At 43.0% G+C, this 22,733-nt stretch overlaps 1 protein-coding gene across 2 annotated transcripts in view; it reads left to right on the plus strand.

The window, feature by feature from the left end:
- Window positions 1–22,733, plus strand: part of PXT1 (peroxisomal testis enriched protein 1) — a 55,337-nt gene that overhangs the window by 21,570 nt on the left and 11,034 nt on the right. The window contains exon 2 of one of the 2 annotated variants that reach the window (XR_013416493.1): window positions 13,261–13,371. The exons of the other annotated variant lie outside the window; for it this stretch is intronic. The gene's annotated coding sequence lies outside the window, so the exon portion shown is untranslated. Of the gene's footprint in view, window positions 1–13,260; window positions 13,372–22,733 lie in introns of those variants that run through there. 2 annotated transcript variants of the gene reach the window in all.

Raw genomic sequence — 22,733 nt, forward strand, 5'->3', positions numbered from 1 at the left:
ATACTTTTTTTGTTTTTGTTTTGTTTTGTTTTTTTGAGACAGAATCTCACTTTGTCGCCCAGGTTGGAGTGCAGTGGTACAGTCTTGGTTCACTGCAACCTCCGCCTCCCGGATTCAAGTGATTCTTCTGCCTCAGCCTCCCAAGTAGCTGGGATTACAGGCGTCCGACACTACGCTGGGCTAATTTTTATATTTTTAGTAGAGCCAGGGGGTTTCCACCATGTTGGCCAGGCTGGACTCCTGACCTCAAGTGATCCGCCGGCCTCAGCCTCCCAAAGTGCTGGGATTACAGGCGTGAGCCACTGCGCCCGCCCTGCTATCCATTTTTTAGAAAGCACTGAATTGACTGAAATTTTGAATCTTCTTCTTTTTTTTTTTTTTGTTTTTGAGACGGAATCTCGCTCTGTCGCCCAGGCTGGAGTGCAGTGGCGCGATCTCGGCTCACTGCAAGCTCCGCCTCCCGGGTTCACGCCATTCTCCTGCCTCAGCCTCCCGAGTAGCTAGCACTACAGGCGCCCGCCATTAGGTCCAGCTAATTTTTGTATTTTTAGTAGAGACGGGGTTTCACCGTGTTAGCCAGGATGGTCTCGATCTCCTGACCTCGTGATCCGCCCGCCTCGGCCTCCCAAAGTGCTGGGATTACAGGCGTGAGCCACCGCGCCCCGCCTGAATCTTCATTTGTTAATTCCGTTGTCAACAATTATTCCCCAAAGTCTGAGATTGTGTCACCTATGAACACGTTCTAGGAACTTGTATTTATTTTTGAGACGTAATTCACTTAACATAAAGTTCACCCTTTTAAAGTGCACAGTACAGAGGGTTTTAGTATACTCACAAAGTTGTGCAAATCGTCGCCACTATTCTAAGATTTTATATTTTATTGTAAACCCTTTCCAGTATGTTTTCACACTCCACCTCCTGATCCTCAGATTCCTTGTGAAGCTGATCGCTGTCTTCCGAGGTTTTCCGTGGGCGTTGCTACTTTTGCCTCAAATGCTTTTCTAATTACAGTTTCACTTCAAAAGAAGAGGCAGGTGAAGAGTTACTAACGCTGCTGCCCTTGATTATAGAGTAACAACCCACTAGCTAAAGTACATGCTTGTTTTCATACCTAGAACTCTCGTTTTAACATACGCGAGTTATATGTCAAATCTTATTTTGACATACGACTGGTAGTCTGGTGAGCCACCAATGTGCTTTCAATGCCTCCCAAACAATTAGAAACCAGGGATCTCCCAATAAAGAGGTGCCTCCCATGTCCTTCCACTTCTGGCCCAGGAGACCTAAGTTGCCTTTCTGTTCAGGCAGCAGCGCATTTCTCCCTTTCATCTTTATGATACCACTGAAGAAATGAGGGATGTGCGGAATGAGAGGGCGCGAACTTGTTATTACTGCGTCGAGAACGCCAGAGTAACCAAGGACGAATAGAATAACGCTGGTGCGCATAATTCGGGTACCGCGCCTTCCTAACTCCAGCTCCCGCCAGTAGCCCGAGGCGAGCTACGCGCGCGCGGCCGCGGGCCGCGCCACCATGCGCCCTCCCCATTGGCCACAGCTGGCCCACGTGACCACTATCGCCTAACCTGCTCGTCCGCGCGCGCTTTTTCCTCCGCAGAAAGCCTAGGGCGGGAGCGGGCGTCTCACGGGTGCGCGAGGTCGTTCGGAGGAACTGGGGGCGCTCTCTGGCGGGGAGCCTGAGACAATGCCTAAGTACTGTCCAGAGGAAGACTCTTACTGAGGAAGCGGAAGATTGAGGAGGTCCACCTCTCCCCTCAGTGGCTTCTGTCCCGGGCTGTGACACAGACAGACTGAAAATGGAAATCACAAGCCTTTCATTGGCAGGAATGTGACTCGCTGAAGCCAAGATTTATCTCTTTGGGGGCGCTCTACACATACAAACCTAACTTTTCGGGGGAAAATACATAATTTTTGTATGGGGAATTCAAAGCCACTTTTTCTTAGAAGAGTTGAGGGTCGTGGGAAATCCGGAGCAACCATCCTGATACACATCATTTAAGGGAAATTAGAAACTCCTGGGAAAACAAAGATGAGTAAAAGCAGAAGGAGGCCCTGCGCACCATTGCTGTGCGGGAATGGAATGATTTGACAAGGGCCAGTAGTGTAATAATTACAGATAGGAAAGGGCTAAATAAATGTGTGTGCATGTGTGTGTAAGTAGTATAAATGGGAAATATAATTGTAGAATTCAGTAGAGTTCAATTTAACTTATTTTTCTCTTTAAGAGTGCTTTGCTTACTTTTGCTTTTTTTAATTTTTTGCTTCGAAGGCTTACCAACCCTTCCTCCTCTAGATAAACATTTTCTTTTTTAATTCGTTCATTCCAGAAATACTAGGACCTACTATATTCCAGGCACTGTGCTAGGTACTGAGATGACAATGATAAATAAAAACAGTACCAGTTCCTTCAATCATGGAGCATATGGTCTGGTAAAGGAAGCAGACAGTAGTTAATTGCACATATCAATGTTAAATATAATGTGATAAGTGCTAAGGAGAGGTCTAGATGCCATAATGGGGGATTTGACCTAGCAGGGAGATCAAAGAAGGCTTGCCTCAAGATACAACCCCTGACATGAGACCTGAAGGGGTTAAGGGGGTTGGAGGTTGCAGACAGAGGGAGCAGCTTGTACAAGGGAGCACTGGGAGCCTCTCCCCTTCCAATGACTGCCCACCTCACCCATTTCCACTATACATACATTCATCTTGCCCCTCAGTTCTCAGAAGACATTTGTTCTCTTAATTCCAAGTTCTTAGGGAGTGCCTGGTTGTAACCTGCAGTGATTGTTAAAGACAGTGTTACCCAATAGGTAAGTATACATATCTAATATAATAGCAATATACATTTAATATACAATATATATTAATATACAGTCTAATATGCGTTATCTGTTGTTTTGTATAAGAAAAATATACAATGACTGTAACAAATCGTAGGATATGATATATCCCAATAGAACTAAAAGTGCTGTAGACAAAGTAGTGAGAGATCACATGATTTTGGAAGACTCAAAAAAGGCATCTTAGCGAAAGTAATTTTCAAAAATCATTGAAGTAAGATTTGGTCAGATAAAGATACAATTTAGTTGGAGCATAAGGTTCTAAAAGAAGAGTAAGGAGGTTGAACCAATCAGTTGAAATACATTCCAAGGGCCTTGAAAACCAGTCTAAAGAGTTTGTAGAAACCAAGCTAGTGCAGTGGCTTGCCTCTGAAATCCCAGCTACTCCAGAGGCTGAGATGGGAGGATTGCTTGAGCCCAGGAGTCTGAGATCAGCCTGGGCAATGTAGCGAAACACACTGTCTAAAATATTTTTTTTTTTTTTTTTTTTTTTTTGAGACGGAGTCTCGCTCTGTAGCCCAGGCTGGAGTGCAGTGGCCGGATCTCAGCTCACTGCAAGCTCCGCCTCCCGGGTTCACGCCATTCTCCTGCCTCAGCCTCCCGAGTAGCTGGGACTACAGGCGCTGCCACCTCGCCCGGCTATTTTTTGTATTTCTTAGTAGAGACGGGGTTTCACCGTGTTAGCCAGGATGGTCTCGATCTCCTGACCTCGTGATCCGCCCATCTCGGCCTCCCAAAGTGCTGGGATTACAGGCTTGAGCCACCGCGCCCAGCCTAAAATATTTTTAAAAGTCTGTAGAAACTAAAAAGTTCTATTTAAGTTTTAAGAACTTTCCTGAGATACTTTTTCTCCCCTAATATTTGTCTTGGAAAATTTTAAATCTACAGAAAAGTGACAAAATTAACTCTATGGTTATTCATAAACCCTTCCCACAGATTAGTCAGTTTTGTTTTGTTTTGCTTTTTTTGAGACAGGGTCTTACTCAGTCGCTCAGACTGAAGTGCAGTAGTGCGATCATAGCTCATGGCAGCCTTGAACTCCTAGGCTCAAGTGGTCTTCCTGCCTCAGTCTCCCAAGTAGCTGGGACCATAGGCATGCATCACTGGGCCCAGCTTATTTTTTGTTTTTTTGTAGAGATAGCATCTCACTTTGTTGCCCAGGCTTATCTTAACTCCTGGGCTCAAGTGATCCTGCCTTGTCATCCCAAAATGTTGGGATTACAGACGTCAGCCACACCTGGCCTTGGTTTTTTGTTGTTGTTGTTTGATTTTGCCTCATTTGCTTTATTCTAAGAACAAGGATATTTTTCTGCATAACCACAATACGACACTTGCGAGGTACTTTTTTTTGAGACAGAGTCTCTATCTGTTGCCCAGGCTGGAGCGCAGTGGCACAATCTCAGCTCGCTGCAACCTCCGCCTCCCGGGTTCAAGGGATCTTCTTGCCTCAACCTTCCCAGTAGCTGGGATTACAGGCACACACCACCATGCCCAGCTAATTTTTTTGTATTTTTAGTAGAGATGGGGTTTCACCATGTTGGCCTGGCTGTTCTCAAACTCCTGACCTCAGGTGATCTGCCCGCCTTGGACTCCCAAAGTGCTGGAATTACAGGTGTGAGTCACCGCGCCTGGCCCTGAGGTACTTTTAAATTTTGAATAAGTACTTATTAATTAATAAGTGACTTACCAATTTTAATTTCATACTACATTGTAAGTGCTATATGTTTGCTTAAAAATACATTTTCTTGGCTAGAAAAATAAAAAATATGAAAAGGCATACAGCGAAGACTATCTCTTTCATTCTTGTCCCCCATCTGCTCAGTTCTCACTCCCCTAGTTCCCTATCTTAGGCAACTATTGTTCTTAGATTCTCAGGTATCTTTCCAGAATTTCTTTATGCAAACATGGACAATTGTGAATATGGATTTTTGTTCCTATTTTTGGATGAAAAGTATCATATTAAGCACACAATTCTTACTTGCTTTGTCACTTAATATGATTTGGAGATCCTTCTGCATTAATGCTTAAATAACTTCCTCATTGTTTTTTTACAGTGGCATAGTATTCCATTGTGTGGATATACCATAATTTATTTAAACTGTTCCCTATTGACTTACACTCGGGCTGTTTCCAATTACTTAATATTGAAACCAATGCTGTAACAGATAACCTTAGACATATTTCTGTTTGTAAAATTTGATAGATAGATAGATAGCATTGCTCCCTACACAGGTTGTACCAATCTAAACTCCCACTAGCAATTGTGAGAGTATCTCCAAGCTTTTACAACAGTGGCTGACATATTGTAAGTGCCATATAAGTGTTTGCTTAAAAACTAGATTTTCTTGTTTAGAAAAATAAATAAATGAAAAGATGTACAGTGAAAAGCCTAGCCCTACACCCACCTACTTGGGTGCTTACCCTTGGGCTGAGGTGAATCAATGCTTTGAGACCCTGGCTCTTTCTTCCCACACTATCTTCTCCCTCCCACTCTTGACTCTGTTGTAGGGTCTTGGAGATTTGGGGACCATTGTTGATCAAAGGCCAAATATTTCACCTGGTTCTAAACCGAGAGCTTTAAATATATGAATGTGCATTATTGTTGCTGTTTTACAACTTTAAATGAAAGGAGAGCTGACTTCAAGACAAATGGAAAGGTAGTGCTGTTTTTAAAGTTACAGAGTAGCTGACCTTTTTCATCCAACTCTAACCTAATCAACAAATATCTATGGAATACTTCCTATGTATAGGGCACTAAGCTAGGTCTTAAGAGTTATGAAATAGATACTTGCCCTCAAGGATTTCACTATTGTTTAGACAGGCACAAAATATAAATAATCATTATGTCAAGTTTCAACATGCAAAATACACCTCTTGCTTTTGGCACACTCACTACTTTCCTTCCTGTCTCCTTCCTCCTCTGCCTCTTTGCCTACCTAACTGCCCTGATCACTGAGCTGCCCAAGCCTTGTTGGTTTCCTTGTAGCTCCTTCATTTCTCCCAGTGTCCATTATTGAAACTTACCCAACTTGTATTTCACTTTCCTGATGCAGATATTAGAGTTTGTATTTCTCAAGTGATAATTAGTTATGATTAGTTATTCTGTTAAACTAATAGTTACAAATCAATATGCTTTTGATTGGCACAGGCAGGCCTAGCCCATTTGGAAGTAGGTGAAATTTGTTCAGTCTTCCCAGTTGATTCCTGTGTGAGTACCTTCTCTCCTGGGTGAGCTCTCAACCCTCATTGATATCCTCACTTTTTTTTCAGGTGATTGTCAACTAATCATTAGGGTGTTATTTCAAAATGGTTTGAAGTGAGGATCTCAGGAGTATGTGTTATGTTTCAAGATACAATTTTATAGAAAACTGAAATGACAGGCAATAGGGTTGCAATTTTGATCAGAAGGCTGTAAGCCACCGACTTAGGGACTTACCCTTGGCTGAAGTGAATTAATGCCCTGGCCCTCCCTGCCCCACACTATCTTCCCTCTGCCACTCTTTACTCTGTCATAGGGTCCTGGAGTTTTGGGGACCATTACTGTCAGAGATCTTCGAACCCAGCTGGCAGCTGTTGCTCGGTGGCCTCTGGAGGAGAGTGGGAATGTAACGGTGGAAGTGAGTGGGTACTCTCCAGTGCTCTTAGGCACTCTTCCCTTTGTCTTCTCCCAGTCACCTTGCAGCCTGGCTGCCCATGGTGAAAGGTGATTTTTTTTTTTTTTTTCAATCTCTATCACTCTGTGTAGGTGGCTGCCTTTTCCACTCAGCAGAAGTGGTTCTCACTAGTTGCCCAATGTGTTTAAAAGTGTGGATTTGTATAATGATGCTGTTGTATAATGATATTTGTATAATGATATTTGTTGCATTAATTTTAAAATCAAAGCAACTCAGGTTCATGGAAACAAATCAACTAGTACAGAGAGCTTATGGTGAAAAGGGACTTGGACCAGCGCCTGGCACATAGAAAGCCCTCTATTTGTTGAATGAATGAATGAATGAATACAAAGTCAGTGTCCAGCCTGTCCTTTACACCTCCACCCCATCCCACCATTCCTTTACTAGAAGTGAAATTCCTTAATTGGTCATGTTTTCCGGTTTTCTAGATCCATGATTCTTATCCCTGGGTGCATGTTAGAATCAGCTGGGGAGCTTAAAAAACAAACAACAACAACAAAAAAAAAAATCTATGTGTAGTCTCATTCCCAGACTAACAAAATTACTTTTTAAGCCTCCAAGCTGATTGTCTTGTGCAGCCAGCATTCAGAACCAGTATTCTAAATAATGTGCCTTTACATTTATTCCTCTCTTTCTTTTTTTTTTCTTTTCTTTTCTTTCTTTTTTTTGAAACAGGATCTCACTGTGTCTCCGAGGCTGGAGTGCATTGGTGCAATCTCAGCTCACTGCAGCCTTGACCTCCTGGGCTCAAGTGATCCTCCCACCTCAGCCTCCCGAGTAGCTGGGACTGCAGGCATGCACCACCATGCCTGGCTAAGTTTTTGATTTTTTTTTTTTTTTCTTTTTAGAGACGAAGTCTCACTATGTTGCCCAGGCTGGTCTGAAACTCCTGGGCTCAAGTGATCCTCCTGCCACTGTCTCCCGAAGTGCTGGGATTGCAGGAGTGAGCCACCATGCCTGGCCCGCTATCTCTTGGTTAATCATATTCATATCATCCATTGACTCCTTGACATGACAGATGAGGTTTAGCTCATACTGCACCCTCCTTTTTCTCATATTTGATGTTAAATTATTATTATTATTTTGAGACGAAGTCTTGCTCTGTTCCCCAGGCTGGAGTGCCATGGCGCGATCTTGGTTCACTGCAACCTCTGCCTCCCTGATTCAAGCGATTTTCCTGCCTCAGCCTCCCGAGTAGCTGGGATTTATAGATGCCCGCCACCACACCCGGCTAATTTTTGTATTTTTAGTAGAGATGGGGTTTCACCATGTTGGCCAGGCTGGTCTCGAACTCCTGACCTCAGGTGATCTGCCCGCCTTGGCCTCCCAAAGTGCTGGGATAACAGGCGCAAGCCACTGTGCCTGGCTGTTAAATTATTTTAATATTTCTCTCTCTTGTCTTCATAAACTTAAATAATTTGCACTCCTATTTCTTATTCGATCCATTTTCAGCAATGTCACATGAACTCTCATTTTGTAAGATGAAGATACTAACTTCCATGTCTTCTCACCCAGTCTTCTGGAGCCTGCTATTTGCTCCCCATATTTTTTAATTCTTACATTTTTGAAGTAGTTAACATTTGCATTCTGACCTCCAGCCACAATCAGCTCTTCCATGCTATCCATAAGTTGTTTCTTAAAGTTACAAACCAATAAACTTGGTTTACATTATAGTATCTATATAGTGTCTATCACCAGGTCTAGTGATAGTAGCTGACATTTATATAATACAGAATTTATTGTATAGTAAGTACTTTATGAACATCATTGTTTAATTGTCATAATGATCAGAAGGTCCCTTTTTAAAAATGGGGAAACTGAGGCACGGAGAAGTTGAGGCTTATTTAAGAACAGGAAGTCAGAAAGTAGTTGAGACAGAACTTGCACCATTTTCTACAGAAGGATAGGATGAATTTTTTTTCTTTAGGTACAACTTTAGGACCCTTGCCAGATGAAAAGATAATGCACATCAAGGTCAAATACATATTTTTCTCTTCTCTGTTTCGGGGAGGAATAAGGGTGGTCTTTGGGTCTTGTCAGTTTTCTTTTTTCCATTTCTGTTTATTTCTTCTTTTTAGAGATAGGGTCTGGGTCTTTGTCTGTTGCCAAGGCAGGAGTGCAGTGGCGTGATCATAGCTCACTGTAGCCCCCAGCTCCTGGGCTCAAGCGATCCTCCCACTTCAGCCTTCTGAGTAGTTAGGACCACAAGTGCACTCCATCACACCTGGCTTGCTTGCTTGCTTGCTTGCTTTCTTTCTTTCTTTCTTTCTTTCTTTCTTTCTTTCTTTCTTTCTTTCTTTCTTTCTTTCTTTCTTTTTTTTGGTAGAGACAGGGTCTTGGTCTATATTGCCCAGGCTGGTTTCAAATTCTTGGGCTCAAGCGATGCTCCTGCCTAAGCTTCCCAAAGTGCTAGGATTACAGACATGAGCCACCCTGCCCTGCCACTTTTTAAATTTCTGGTAGTGACTAATTTCAAACACTTCAGGATCTCTTTCCTTCTTAGCAGATGGACCAGTCTCCTGTTTCATATACAAAATTGATGTCATCAAGGGTAAATACCTGAATCTTCCTCACTTCTTCCAGACTTCCTTAAATGAGCATCATATCTTATCTCCTGTCCTGTCTCAAAGGAAGGAGGAACCCTCCTCCTGTTCAAAACTAATCCTCATATTTGTATTCACATTCCTCCTTAACTTCTGGGACTTCACCTCAACAATTTGCCCTACTATATCTCCCATTTTCTGTGGCTCCTAATCTAATTCCTCTCCTCAATCTGCAAACCTGCTCAAGACTCAATTGAGAAAGTTCCTGCAAGACACCTCCTCCAGCTACTGCCAATTCTCTCATTCCTTCATCAGGACACTTTAGAAAAGCAGTCTACACATATTGATGCCAAGTCCAGTTTGGTAACTCAAATTCATGCTCACTGTCATGAAAATTTCCATTCATCCCTACTGCAAGACCAGTTCTCTTTTCTGATACTTAGAGCCTGGGTTATACCAGCAATTCTTTTTGTTTTATTTCATTTATTTATTTATTTATTTATTTATTTATTTATTTATTTATTTTTGAGACACAGTCTAACTATGTTGCCAAGGCTGCAGTGCAGTGGCGCCATCTCAGTTCACTGCAGGCTCCACCTCCCAGGTTCAAGCAATTCTTCTACCTCAGCATCCCCTAGTAGCTGGGATTACAGGCATATGCTACCATGCCTGGCTAATTTTTGTATTTTTAGTAGAGACGAGGTTTCACCATGTTGGCCAGGCTGGTCTCGAACTCCTGACCTCAGATGATCCATCTACCTCAGCCTCCCAAAGTGCTGGGATTACAAGCGTGAGCCACCATGCCTGGCCAGCAATTCTTTTTAAAGGATCAATTTGTCCTTGGCAAGAGACTTTGAGCCTTCCTGAGATTGATTTGTAGGCCTGCTAAATTTAAGCAAATTATTTTGAAATTATTATTCAGACCAAAGATTGTTAAGAATTAAACTTTTAACTTTAATAAGTTTGATTATGAAAGGACATGCCTTTTGAGATGGTGCCATAACTATTGATTTTGTACTTGAAATATTTGCATCTTCAAAACGATTGAATTTAAAGCACTAGCTAATGCTCTAAAGTCCTCATAAAAGAAACCACTTTCCTCAACTAAAAGAAGAGGTCACTTTGAGTTTGACATGAAGCCTTGAGTTCTGGTGAGGTGGTTTGTCTCTGAGAAAGGGAGACATACATTTTCCAATCTGTCAGCAGATGGCCCAGAATGTGGAGAGGCCAAGACTTCCAGTACTTTCAACCTAATTTTTTTCCACATTGTGTCAACATTCCAAAGGTAATGTTCAAATACTTTCTTGACATTCCTTTTAACAGTCTGGGACTTAGGGGTGGTTTCTACCAGCAGTGAAGACTCTATGTCCTAGAATGACTTTACCTTGAGAAAAATCACCTGAAATTATGCCTAGTTATACAGATAAAGCGCTGCCAGGTTTAACACAGAGGAATATCTTTTTGGAAGGAAGTATAAAACAATCCCTTCAGTTTAAACTTAAGCCACATTTTAATTTGCTTCATATTTGGACTATAAGCTTCCTATATGATCTTTTATTATTTTCCGGACTTTATCATTTCCTTTCCTCCCCTCATCCATGTGATTTGTAATTATTACATCCTCAAACTTCCCCAAGTTCTAAACCATACAGTCGCTTCCACCAAGTCTCCCTTTCCACTGGGAACTACCCTTTGAGAGTTGTTCTCTTGCGCCAATCTGGTTACTCTCTAGGCACATTGCACCATTGAGATCCTGGGACTTCCGTACACATGGTTGGACCCACCTGTTGTTAAATCTTGTGGCTTTTTCTTTCTTAATTTAGTCTTACTCTATTTATTGTGTTTTACTGGAATACTTCCTCAAGAGACTTCCTAACAAATGGTGTATGGGAGAAAAATTCCTGAGTCCTTGCATGTGTGCAAATGTCTTCATTCAATTCTCACATATTTTTTATTTTTATTTTTATGTTTTTAGAGACAAGATCTCACCCTGTTTCCCAGGCTGGAGTGCAGTGCAGTGATCTTTAGCTCACTGTAACCTTGAATTCCTGGGCTCAACCTATCCCTCTGCCTCAGCCTCTTGAGTATCAAGGACTACAGGCTCATGCCACCACATATGGCTAATTTTTAAATTTTTTGTACCGATGAGAGTCTCACTATATTGCCCAGACTGGTCTCAAACTCCTGGGCTCAAGCAGCCCACTCATCTCAGACTCCCAAAGTGTTGGGATCACGGTAAGCCACTGTGCCTGGCCCCACCTCTCACATATTATTGACAGTTTAGCTGGGCATATAATTCTAGATTGAAAATAATTTTTTATAAAACCTTTGAGGGCATTAAAAAATTTCTCCCACTATATTCTAGTATCCATTGTTGTTGATGGGAAGTCCGTTGCCGAATGAATTCCTGTTTCTCCTCAAATGCTTTAAAGAGTCTCCTTATATTTATCCTTGGTGTTTTGAAATTTCAATATGTTCAAAGGGTAAGGTTTTTATTTCCCCATTTGCTGTCCTAAGAACTTGGTAGGATTTTCTAATATGAATGTTTGTGCCCTTTAGGTCTGGGAAGCTGTTTTGCATTGTTCGTTTATTTCCTCCTCTGTTTCACTCTTCCTGGAATTCCTATTAATCAGATGCTGGTCCTTCCATATTGTTCCTCTGTATTGCCTATCTTTTCTCTCATGTTTTTCAACTTCTGATTTTTTTTTTCCCCCGCTGAGATTTCCTTGACTTAACTTTTTTCAGGCTATCAATTGTATTTTTAATTTTGGCAATCATATTTTTGAAATCTGAAAGATTTTGTTCTAGGATTTTTCTTTTTTCATAGCATTCTCTTTTGTTTTATGAACGTAATATTGTCTTAAGTCTCTCTCTAAACAGGCCAGGTGCAGTGGTTCATGCCTGTAATCTCAGCACTTTGGGAGGCCAAGATAAGAGGATCGCTTGAACCCAGGATTTCAAGAGTCTCTCTTTTTTTTTTGAGACGGAGTCTCGCTCTGTCGCCAGGTTGGAATGCAGTGGCACGATCTCGGCTCACTGCAACCTCTGCCTCCCAGGTTCAAGCGATTCTTCTGCCTCAGCCTTCTGAGTAGCTAGGACTATAGGCGCGCACCACCACACCCAGCTAAATTTTGCATTTTTCGTAGAGACGGGGTTTCACCATGTTAGCCACGATGGTCTGGATTTCTTGACCTCGTGATCCGCCCGCCTCGGCCTCCCAAAGTGCTGGGATGACAGGCGTGAGCCACCGCGCCCGGCCTATTTTTTTTATTTTTGTTTTTATTTTTGAGACGGAGTCTCGCTCTGCCACCCAGGCTGGAGTGCAGTGGCGGGATTTCGGCTCACTGCAACCTCCACCTCCTGGATTCAAGCGATTATCCTGCCTTAGCCTCCCGAGTAGCTAGGATTACAGGTGCACGCCCGGCTAATTTTTCTTTATTCTTTCTTTCTTTTTTTTTTTTTTTTTTTTTTGAGACGGAGTTTCGCTCTTTTTGCCCAGGCGGGAGTGCAATGGCGCGATCTCGGCTCACCGCAACCTCCGCCTCCCGGGTTCAAGTGATTCTCCTGCCTCAGCCTCCCAAGTAGCTGGGATTACAGGCATGCGCCACCATGCCTGGATAATTTTGTATTTTTAGTAAAGACAGGGTTTCCCATGTTGGTCAGGCTGGTCTTGAACTCCCGACCTCAGGTGATCCGCCCACCTCGGCCTCCCAAAGTGCTGGGATTACAGGTGTGAGCCACCGCACCCGGCAATTTTTCTGTTTTTAGTAGAGACGGAGTTTCACCATGTTGGCCAGGCTGGTCTCGAACTCCTGACCTCAGGCGATCCTCCCGCCTCGGCCTCCCAAAGTGCTGGGACTACAGGTGTAAGCCACTGCGCCTGGCTCCACTCTTATTTTTAAAAACCTCTCTAAACACATACATTAGAATTTGCAAACATTATTTTCTGTTCACTGAATTATGTGTTTTCTTCAGGATTACCGTTTTGTTTATCTGGTATTTATTTTTTTGGCAAGGTCTTACTCTGTTACCCAGGCTGGAGAGCAGTGGCAAGATCTTGGCTCAGTGCAACCTCAACATCTTGGGCTGAAATGACCTTCTCACCTCGGCCTCTGAGTAGGTGGGACTACAGACACACATCATCATGCCTGGCTAATTTTTTGTTTGTTTGTTTTTATTTTGTAGAGATGGGGTCTCACTATGTTACCCAGGCTGCTTTTGAACTCTTGGCCTCAAGTAATCCTCCTGCCTTCATCTCCCAAAATGCTCGGGTTACAGGCATGAGCCACCTTGCAGGTAATTCTTTGTTATTTTAGTGAAAGATACAGTGGGTAGCTAGTGTGGGTTTTTTCTGCTGTTATGTGAGAACTGTTCCCCCAGGTGGGTAGTAATAACTAACATTTATACAGTGTTTACCTGCGTTCTAGGCACTGTTCTGTGTAGTGTATTAACTTATTAAGTCATCTCAACAACTCCTCTATGAGGTAGTTACTATGGTCTTTTCTTTTCTTTTCTTTCTTTTTTGAGATGGAGTTTCACTCTTGTTACCCAGGCTGGAGTGCAGTGGTGGGATCTTGACTCACTGCAACCTCCACCTCCTGGGTTCAAGCAATTCTCCTGCCTCAGCTTCCCAATTCTCCTGCCTCAGCTTCCCAAGTAGCTGGGATTACGGGTGCGTGCCACAATGCCCGGCTAATTTTTGTATATTTAGTACAGACGGGTTTTCCCTATGTTGGCCAGGCTGGTCTCAAACTCCTGACCTCAGGTGATCTGCCCAACTCGGCATCCCAAAGTTTTGGGATTACAGGCATTAAGCCACTGTGCCTGGCCATAGTATTTCATTCAGTTTACTATTCCATCAATTGTAAGATGAACCATTATTTTGTTTACTACTAAAAAGGTAAATAATGCTGTTGAAGTATGACATGTCTTTATAAGATTATAAGACATACTGATTATGCATGTATTAAAAATCTTAGAATGAATGAATAATACATTACTATTGCCGTTTTACAAATGAAGAAACTGAGGCATGGACAGAATGGATAACTTGTGGCAGGTTACATAGTTAATATGTGGCAGATTTTATATTTGAACCCAAGCTTTCTGGCTTCAAAATTCTACCACTATACCTGAATGCCTCTCCAGGACTCTCTCTAATGGAGGCTCAAATGGTGCATAGGAGGGTTTTGAGTTGTCTGGGATTTAGGGAGATGAGTTAGTTTCTAGCTCCATGTCCCCCAAATGCCAGAACAAAGAGACCTTTAATTTGAGGTGCCAACATCCATAAAGAAGCTTCTGCTTTCACCACAGGGTTTGACCTCTTCCGTTAAATAATGGTCTGGATTCCTTCCTTCCTTCCTTCCTTCCTTCCTTCCTTCCTTCCTTCCTTCCTTCCTTCCTTCCTTCCTTCCTTCCTTCCTCCCTTCCTTCCTTCCTTCCTTCTTTCTTTCCTTCCTTGCTCCTTTCCTTCCTTTTCTTTTTCTTTCTTCTTGCGTTCTTCCTTTTTTCTTTCTTCCTGTCTTTCCCTTCCTCCCCTTCCTCTTTCTCTCTTTCTCCCTTCCTCTCTTCCTCCCTTCCTCCCTTCCTCTCTTCCTCTCTCTCTTTCTCTCTTTCTGCCTTCCTGCCTTCCTTCTTTCTTTCTCTCCTTCTCTCTTTATTCTCTTTCTTCTTCTTCTTTTATTATTTTGAGTTTCACCCTAGTTGCCCAGGCTAGAGTGCAATGGCTCATTCTCCGCTTACCGCAACCTCTGCCTCCTGGGTTCAAACTATTCTCCTGCCTCAGCCTCCTGAGTAGCTGGGATTATAGGCATGCACCACCACACCCGGCTAATTTTGTATTTTTAGTAGAGACAGGGGTTTTCCATGTTGGTCAGGCTGGTCTTGAACTCCCAACCTCAGGTGATCCACCTGCCTCGTCCTCCCAAAGTGCTGGGATTACAGGCATGAGCCACCGCATCTGGCCTCTCTCTCTCTCTCTCCCCCTTCTCTCCTTCCTTCCTTCCTGGTCTTGAACTCCCGACCTCAGATGATATACCCGCCTTGGCCCCCCAAAGTGCTGGGATTACAGGCATGAGCCACTGCGTGCCCCCCCACCCCACCGGCTGCCTGCTTGCTTGCTTCTTTCTTTCTTTCTTTCTCTTTCTCTTTCTGTTTCTTTCTTTCTTTTTCTTTCTTTCTTTCTTTCTTTTTCTTTCTTTCTTTTCTTTCTCCTCTCTCTTTCTCTCTCTCTTTCTTTCTCTTTCTCTTCTTTCTTTTCTTTTCTCTCTCTCTGTCTCTCTCTCCTTCCTTCTCCTTCCTTCCTTCCTTCCTTCCTTCCTTCCTTCCTTCCTTCCTTCCTTCCTTCCTTCCTTCCTTCCTTCCTTCCTTCCTTCCTTCTTTCCAGACAAGGTCTTGCTCTGTCATCCAGTCTAGAATGTAGTGGCACAATTATGGCTCACTGCAGCCTCAAACTTCTAGACTCAAGTGATCCTCCCACCTCAGCCTCCTGAGTAGCTGAGACTACAGGCACACACCACCACACCTGGCTAATTTTTTGTATTTTTTCTAGAGACACGGTTTCGCCATGTTGCCCAGGCTGGCCCCGGACTCCTGGCCTCAAGTGATCCACCCACTTGAACTTCCCAAAGTGCTAGGGTTACAGGCCTGAGCCACCTTGCCTGGTCTGAATTCTCTTTTCTTTCGTTTTATTTGCCTGAACTCTCTGCTGGGTACAGTGAGCTGGGGGCACCAAGTGGTGCAGTTGGTCCCCATCAGACTTCCAGTCAAGGGTGCGTCTCCCTCTTCCAGTCTCTGGGTCTTGGCTGGGTAGATGGGCTTCCAAGCATCAGGAACTCCTGTGGTGGGTTCTCTGTGCTTTCTCTCCTGGTTTGTTTATCTGCAGCTTGTTTCGTCTGCTTTCTGCCTTCCAGAAACACATATAGGTCTCTCATCTGTTGTTTGACCTGCCTCCCATTCTCTTCGGTGTTCTGACCTTGTTCTTTTTCATACTTTCATTTTGGTGAGGTCTTGGGGGAGATTAGGAGAGATGGAGAAACCAGTGCTTGTGCTCAGTCTTGAACCAGAAGCCCCTAGACCCCTATTTTTAGTGAACAAAATCAGGAGTATAAATGGATGACCACCATGTGAGAAAATAAAATATTAACATTATGCCTGGCAGTGGAAAGGCACTTATAAATCTTCACAGCATGTTTGCTTCAAAGCTTTCCTAAATGCAACTGAAAGACAGGTGGTGGGAGGTCCTTACATAGGATTCGCAACATACAATAATATATTTTAAAGTTCCGACACATTGAGGCTGATTATTTCCTTTACAAAGGATTTTTTTTTTTTTTTTAAACATGGTGTTTGTCACCCAGGCTGGGGTGCAGTGGCACGATCATGGGTCACTGCAGCCTCGACCTCCCATGCTCAAGCAATCCTCTCACCTTAGCTTCCCAAGTAGCTGGGACTACAGGCACTACCATGCCCAGCTAATTAAAACTTTTTTTTTTTTTTTTTTTTTTTTTTTGTAGAAACAGGCTCTCCCTATGTTGCCTAGGCTGGTCCTGAACTCCTGGGCTCAAGGGATCCTCCCACCCCAGCCTCCCAAAATGCTGCAAAGTACCTGGCCTATAAAATTTTTTTTTTTCTTTTTTGAGAAAAGATTAACCAAGGCCAGGCATGGTGGCTCACTCCTGTAATCTCAGTACTGTGAGAGGCTGACAAGGGAGGATCACTTGAGCCAGGAGTTCTAGACCAGCCTGGGCAACATGGTAAGACTGTCTCTACAAAAAATAAAACATTAGCTGGGCATAGTGGTACATGCCTGTAGTCCTAGCTACTTGGGAGGCTGAGGTGGGAGGATTGCTTGAGCCTGAGAGATTGCAGTGAGCTGTGATTGTGCCATTGCAACAGAGAGAAGCAGAGAGAAGCAATAGAGAGAGACCCTGTATTAAAAAAAAAAAAAAAAAAAAAAAGGCTGGGTATGGTGGCTCACACCTGTAATCCAAGCACTTTGGGAACCCGAGGCAGGCGGAACACCTGAGGTCAGGAGTTTGAAACCAGCCTGGCCAACATAGTGAAACCCTGTTTCTACTAAAAATACAAAAATTAGCCCAGTGTGGTGGCGGGCTCCTGTAATCCCAGCTACTCAGGAGGCTGAGGCAGGAGAATCACTTGAACCCAGGAGGTGGAGGTTGCAGTGAGCGAAGATTGCACCATGGCACTTCAGCCTGGGCAACAGAGCAATACTCAATACTCCATCTAAAAAATGAGAAACTTTTTTCTCCTAGATATTAATATTTTAATGCTTGGAAAATAATACAGAGTTTTACTTTTTTCATTCATTTTGATAATCTTGCTAAAGGAATTTTTTTTTTGCCTCCAATATGTGACTAGTTTAGAACTGTGATCTAATGATTTCTTCCCTGTTACGATGTTTCTTACGATATGGTGGTATAGCTATCTTAGTGCATAAATGTCTATAAGGCAAGTGCACCAACTCTCTTTAGCTAGCAAATAATGTCATATATAGGTTGAGTACTGCACAGCTTTCAATCTGTTTTACATTGAACTTTTATGAGGAGTGGCAAATGACCAGAACTAAAAACACAACCTACTAGTATCACGAAGTTAATTTTTAAATTTCACTTCCAGAGTCTGTGCTGAAGCTGATTTATAGCCAACGTATACTCCTACAGTTTTATGTACATTCGACAGCTCTGGACAATGGAAATAATGGATATAGATATTTAAGATGTTTAGCTGCAGGGAAGAGAAATCTACTTCAGTCACCTCCAGAAAGATGTGGTTTCTGGTGAGGATGCTTATGAAAATGAACTGAACTTGAAGGGCTTGGGCTCTGAGGCAGGCTGGCACTGGGGGCCAGTCTTTCTTGAGTCTTCTTTTCTTTTTTTTGGGACAGAGTCTCACTCTGTCACCCAGGCTAGAGTGCAGTGGTGTGATCTCGGCCCACTGCAACCTCTGCCTCCCAGGTTTAAGCGATTCTCCTGCCTCAGCCTCCCGAGTAGCTAGGATTACAGGCATGTGCTGCCACATCCAGCTAATTTTTGTATTTTTCCTAGAGATGGGGTTTCACCATGTTGGCCAGGCTGCTCTCAAACTCCTGACCTTGTGATCCACCCACCTCGGCCTCCCAAAGTTCTGGGATTACAGGTGTGAGCCACCGCACCTGGCCTCTTGAATCTTGGTTTCTTTCTGATTACCTGTTCAGTTCTCCTCTATTAACCAGCATCCCGTGTCTTTTCAATGCTTTCTTCCTCTTCATAATTTTTACTTGCAAGTGGCTTCAACTCATCATGGCCCCAACACAGTCCTGTGGCATTTGTGATCCCAATGCCACCCATTCCCTTAGTCTCCCGAGTCTATTGAGCAGAGAGGAACCTGACTCACCCTGTTCCTTTTGGGACTAGGTTGTAAGTACTTGGCCAGGCAATGGATTATTTGTCCTTGGGTCAGGTGTCCACCTCTGATCCAAATCACTTTGGCCTGGGGTTGTGGTGGAAACATGTAGGAAAGAACCTGATTGCTTAGGCAACAAGATAGATTCTCTTGGAAGGGCGTGTGGGCAAATCAGATAGTGATTGGCATCTTTAAAACAAGGACCTTAAGTTGTGTTTTAGGATTCTGGATCATCATTATTATCACACTCAAACACTCAAATCATTACACTAGTCATGTGTCAATGATGGGGACAGGTTCTGAGAAATCCGGTGATTTCGTCATTGTGTGCACATCGGAGAGTGTGCTTACGCAAACTCAGATAGTATAGCCTACTGCACACCTAGGCTAGATGGTGTAGCCTATTGCTCCTAGGCTACAAACCTGTACGGCATGTTACTGTACTGAATATTGTAGGCAATTGTAACACAATGGTGTTTGTGTATCTGAACATAGAAAAGGTAGAGTAAAAATATTGTATAAAAAGTAAAAAGTGGTTATCTTTTATACCATAAATTGAGCCTGCAAGACTGAAAGTTGCTCTGGGGGAGTCACTGAGTGAGTGGTGAGTGAATGTGAAAGCCTAGGACATTACTGTACACTACTGTAGATTTTATAAACACTATACTTAGGCTACACTAAATTTATTTTTAAAAGTTTTTCTTCAGACCATTCTGGCCAACATGGTGAAACCCGGTCTCTACTAAAAAACTACAAAAAAGGTGTGGTGGCGCGTGCCTGTAGTCCCAGCTACTCGGGAGGCTGAGGCAGGAGAATTGCTTGAACCCAGGAGGCAAAGATTGCAGTGAGCCGAGATCACACCATTGTACTCCAGCCTGGGCAACAAGAGCAAAACTCCATCTCAAAAAAAAAAAAAAAGTTTTTCTTCAATAATAAATTAACCTTAGCTTACTGTAACTTTTTATTTTAAAACTTTTACATTTTTAAGTCTTTTGTAATAACACAGCTTAAACACAAACACATTGTACAGCTGTACAAAAATATTTTCTTCACATCTTTATAAGATTTTTTCTATTAAAATTTTTTATGTTTTACTTTGTTAACTTTTTGTTAAAAAGTGAGACACAAACACATATATTAGCCTAGGCCTACGCAGGGTCAGGATCATCAATATCACTCTTTCCCACCTCCATATCTTGTCCCGTGGGAAGGTCACAATGCCTTCTTCTGGAATACCTCCTGAAGGACTGCCTGAGGCTGTTTTCAGTTAACTTTTTTTTTTTTTGGAGGCAGAGTCTTGCTGTGTTGCCCAGGCTGGAGTCCAGTGGCACAATCTTGGCTCACTGCAACCTCCACCTGCCAGGTTCAAGGAATTCTCTGCCTCAGCCTCCTGAGTAGCTGGGATTATGGGTGCACACCACCACGCCCGGCTAATTTTTGTATTTTTAATAGATACAGGGATTCACCATGTTGGTAAGGCTGGTCTCAAACTCTTGACCTCGTAATCCACCCACCTCGGCCTCCCAAAGTGCTGGGATTACAGGTGTGGGCCACTGCGCCCGGCCGTTTTTTTGTTTTGTTTTGTTTTGTTTTTGTTTTTGTTTAGTAAGTAGAAGGAGTATACTCTAAAATAACAGGCTGAGCACGGTGGTGCACACCTGTAATCTTAGCACTTAGGAAGGCCAAGGCAGGTGGATTGTTTGAGCTCAGGAGTTTGAGACCAGTGTGGGCAACATGGCAAGACTCCATCTCTACAGAAAATACAAAATTTAGCTGGGCATGGTGGCTTGCACCGTCCCAGCTACTCAGGAGGCTAAGTTGGGAGGATTGCTTGAGTGACTGGCAGCACAGTAGATTTGTTTACATCAACATCACCAAACACATAAGTAATGTGTTGATGATGTCACTAGGTGATAGGAATTTTTCAACTTCATTGTAATCTTATGAGACCACCATTGTATACGTGATCTGTGGTTGACTGAAATATGGTTATACGACCCTTCTCTGTGTTCTTATACTGTAGTTAACCAAGTAACAGTGTCCATTAATACATTTTAAAAGGACATTTTCAACAAGACTTGAAAGATGCCTTTCCTGACATCATTTTCTTGGTTCCCTTTTTACCTCTTTGATTTCTTCTCAGTCATTTCTGTGGACTTTTGTTCCTTTGTCTATCTTGTTAACCATCTGGTTTATCCAGAGGTCCTGTCATCACCTATATAAACTCTCCCTCAATCACAACCACTCTCCTACATTGTTATTGAATAAATGAATGAATGACTCTTAAATCTTTATCTTAAGTTCTACATCCTCTGTGCTCCGAATGTTATCCAAATGCTTGCTAAAATGTCGTAAAGGTACCTACGATTTATTTAGTTATTTTGAGACAGGGTCTTTCTCTGTCACCCAGGCTGGAGTGCAGTGGCACAATCTCAGCTCACTGTAGCCTTGACCTCCTGGGCTCAGGCGATCCTCCCACCTCAGCCTCCCAAGTAGCTAGGACCACAGGCGTGTGCCACCATGCCCAGCTAATTTTTTATAGTTTTGGTAGAGATGGGGTTGAGCCATGTTGCCCAGAGTAGTCTCCTGAGCTCAGGCAATCTGCCTGCCTTGGCCTCCCAAAATGCTGGGATTACAGGTATGAGCCACCATGCCTAGTCGGTACCTAAAATTTATAAATGAACTCGAATTTTCTTCTTTCTCTTTCTGCTGGCCTCCTCTGCCTTCCACACCTGCCCTCTCTCCATCCCATTCTCTGTACAGGCTGATGCTGCCTTTGCCATTTCAATACCTCGAGCCTAAAAAGTGGGAGTTTCCCTTTTCCTCCCTTTCCCTAGCTAATACTAAATCCCAGCCTATTCTGTTTCCTAAATATATAATCTGTTTCCACTATTACATCCCTATTAGTACTGCTTTAGTTCAGGCTCCATGCTAAGGTTAAGTGCATGAGTTTTGCAGCCAGACATACTTGAGTTTAAATCCTGGCTCACATTCACTGGCTTTCAAACCCTAGGCAAGTTACTCAACCTCTCTAAACCATCAATCCTCAAACTTTGCTACACATGGGAACCACCTGTGGAGCTTAAATAAAGTACTGGCCAGGTGCAGTGGCTCATGCCTGTAATCCCAGCAGTTTGGGAAGCTGAAGTGGGCAAATCACTTGAGGTCAGGAGTTTGAGACCACCCTGGCCAACATGGTGAAAACCCATCTCTACTAATAATACAAAAATCAGCTGGACATGGTGGTGCTGAGATCGCACCATTGCTGGGTGACAGAGTGAAACTATTTCAAAAAAATAATAGAAAAAGAAAAAGAAAATTACTGATGCTTGGTCCAACTTCAAGGCTCCTGATTTCACTGGAGCGGAAAGAGGCTTGAGCATTGGGAGTTTAAAAAGTCTCCGCTCGGGGAGCTCTCCTTTATCTCTACTGGATAAAGTTGAAGCCTCTTCTTGTGCTGTCTCTATTAGCTTTGTCTCCTATGTCCCTCCCTTTCAATAACAGAACTACTTAGAGTTTATGCATAAAACCTTCCTGTCTGTCACCCCCAAGCCTTTGCTCACCTGATCCTTCTGCCTGGAATGTCCTGTTTGCACTCTCTCAGGGGGCTCTTCCCCAGTCTGTGTCTTCTCCAGGCTAATTCTTAGTCATCCTTCATCTTTCAAGACTCAACTCAGATATCACCTACTTCGTTTGGGATGTCTTCCTGACCCATCTGTGCAAACCTCATTCTTACTCTAACATGTTGAATTGTAGTTTGTGTCTCTCCCACTCGACTCTTTGAGTTCAAGGCTGAAAATCAAAGGTTCTCCAATTTTATTGAAATGAAACAGGTTCAACACAATTCTTGCTTTCCTATGAAGCCATACTTATGTCTACTTTAGCCCAAATTCATTTCCTTCTCTTCTGTAGTCCTAAAGCACTTGGGAATTGTATCATCTCTAACCTGTGGGTTCTAAGTGACTAAAGGACAGAAACCTTGTTGTATTCTTTAGACCTTCCCCAAAGCACCTAACAAGTGTTAACTTATAGTGTTGCTTAAAAATGCTCATTGGTTGCTGGAAGCAAATAAAGTTTAGAGAGCTCATCAAGGAGAGTGCATAAAAATATTAAATGGGGCTGGGCATAGTGGCTCATTCCTGTAATCCCAGCACTTCGGAAGATAGAGGTGTGAGAATCGCTTGAGCCCAGGAGTTTAAAACCAAGACCAGCCTGGGCAATAAAGCAAGACCCTGTGTCTATTTAAAAAAAAAAAA

Source organism: Macaca mulatta, chromosome 4 (genome assembly GCF_049350105.2).
Source record: "Macaca mulatta isolate MMU2019108-1 chromosome 4, T2T-MMU8v2.0, whole genome shotgun sequence".
In the NCBI taxonomy this organism is placed as follows: Eukaryota; Metazoa; Chordata; class Mammalia; order Primates; family Cercopithecidae; genus Macaca; species Macaca mulatta.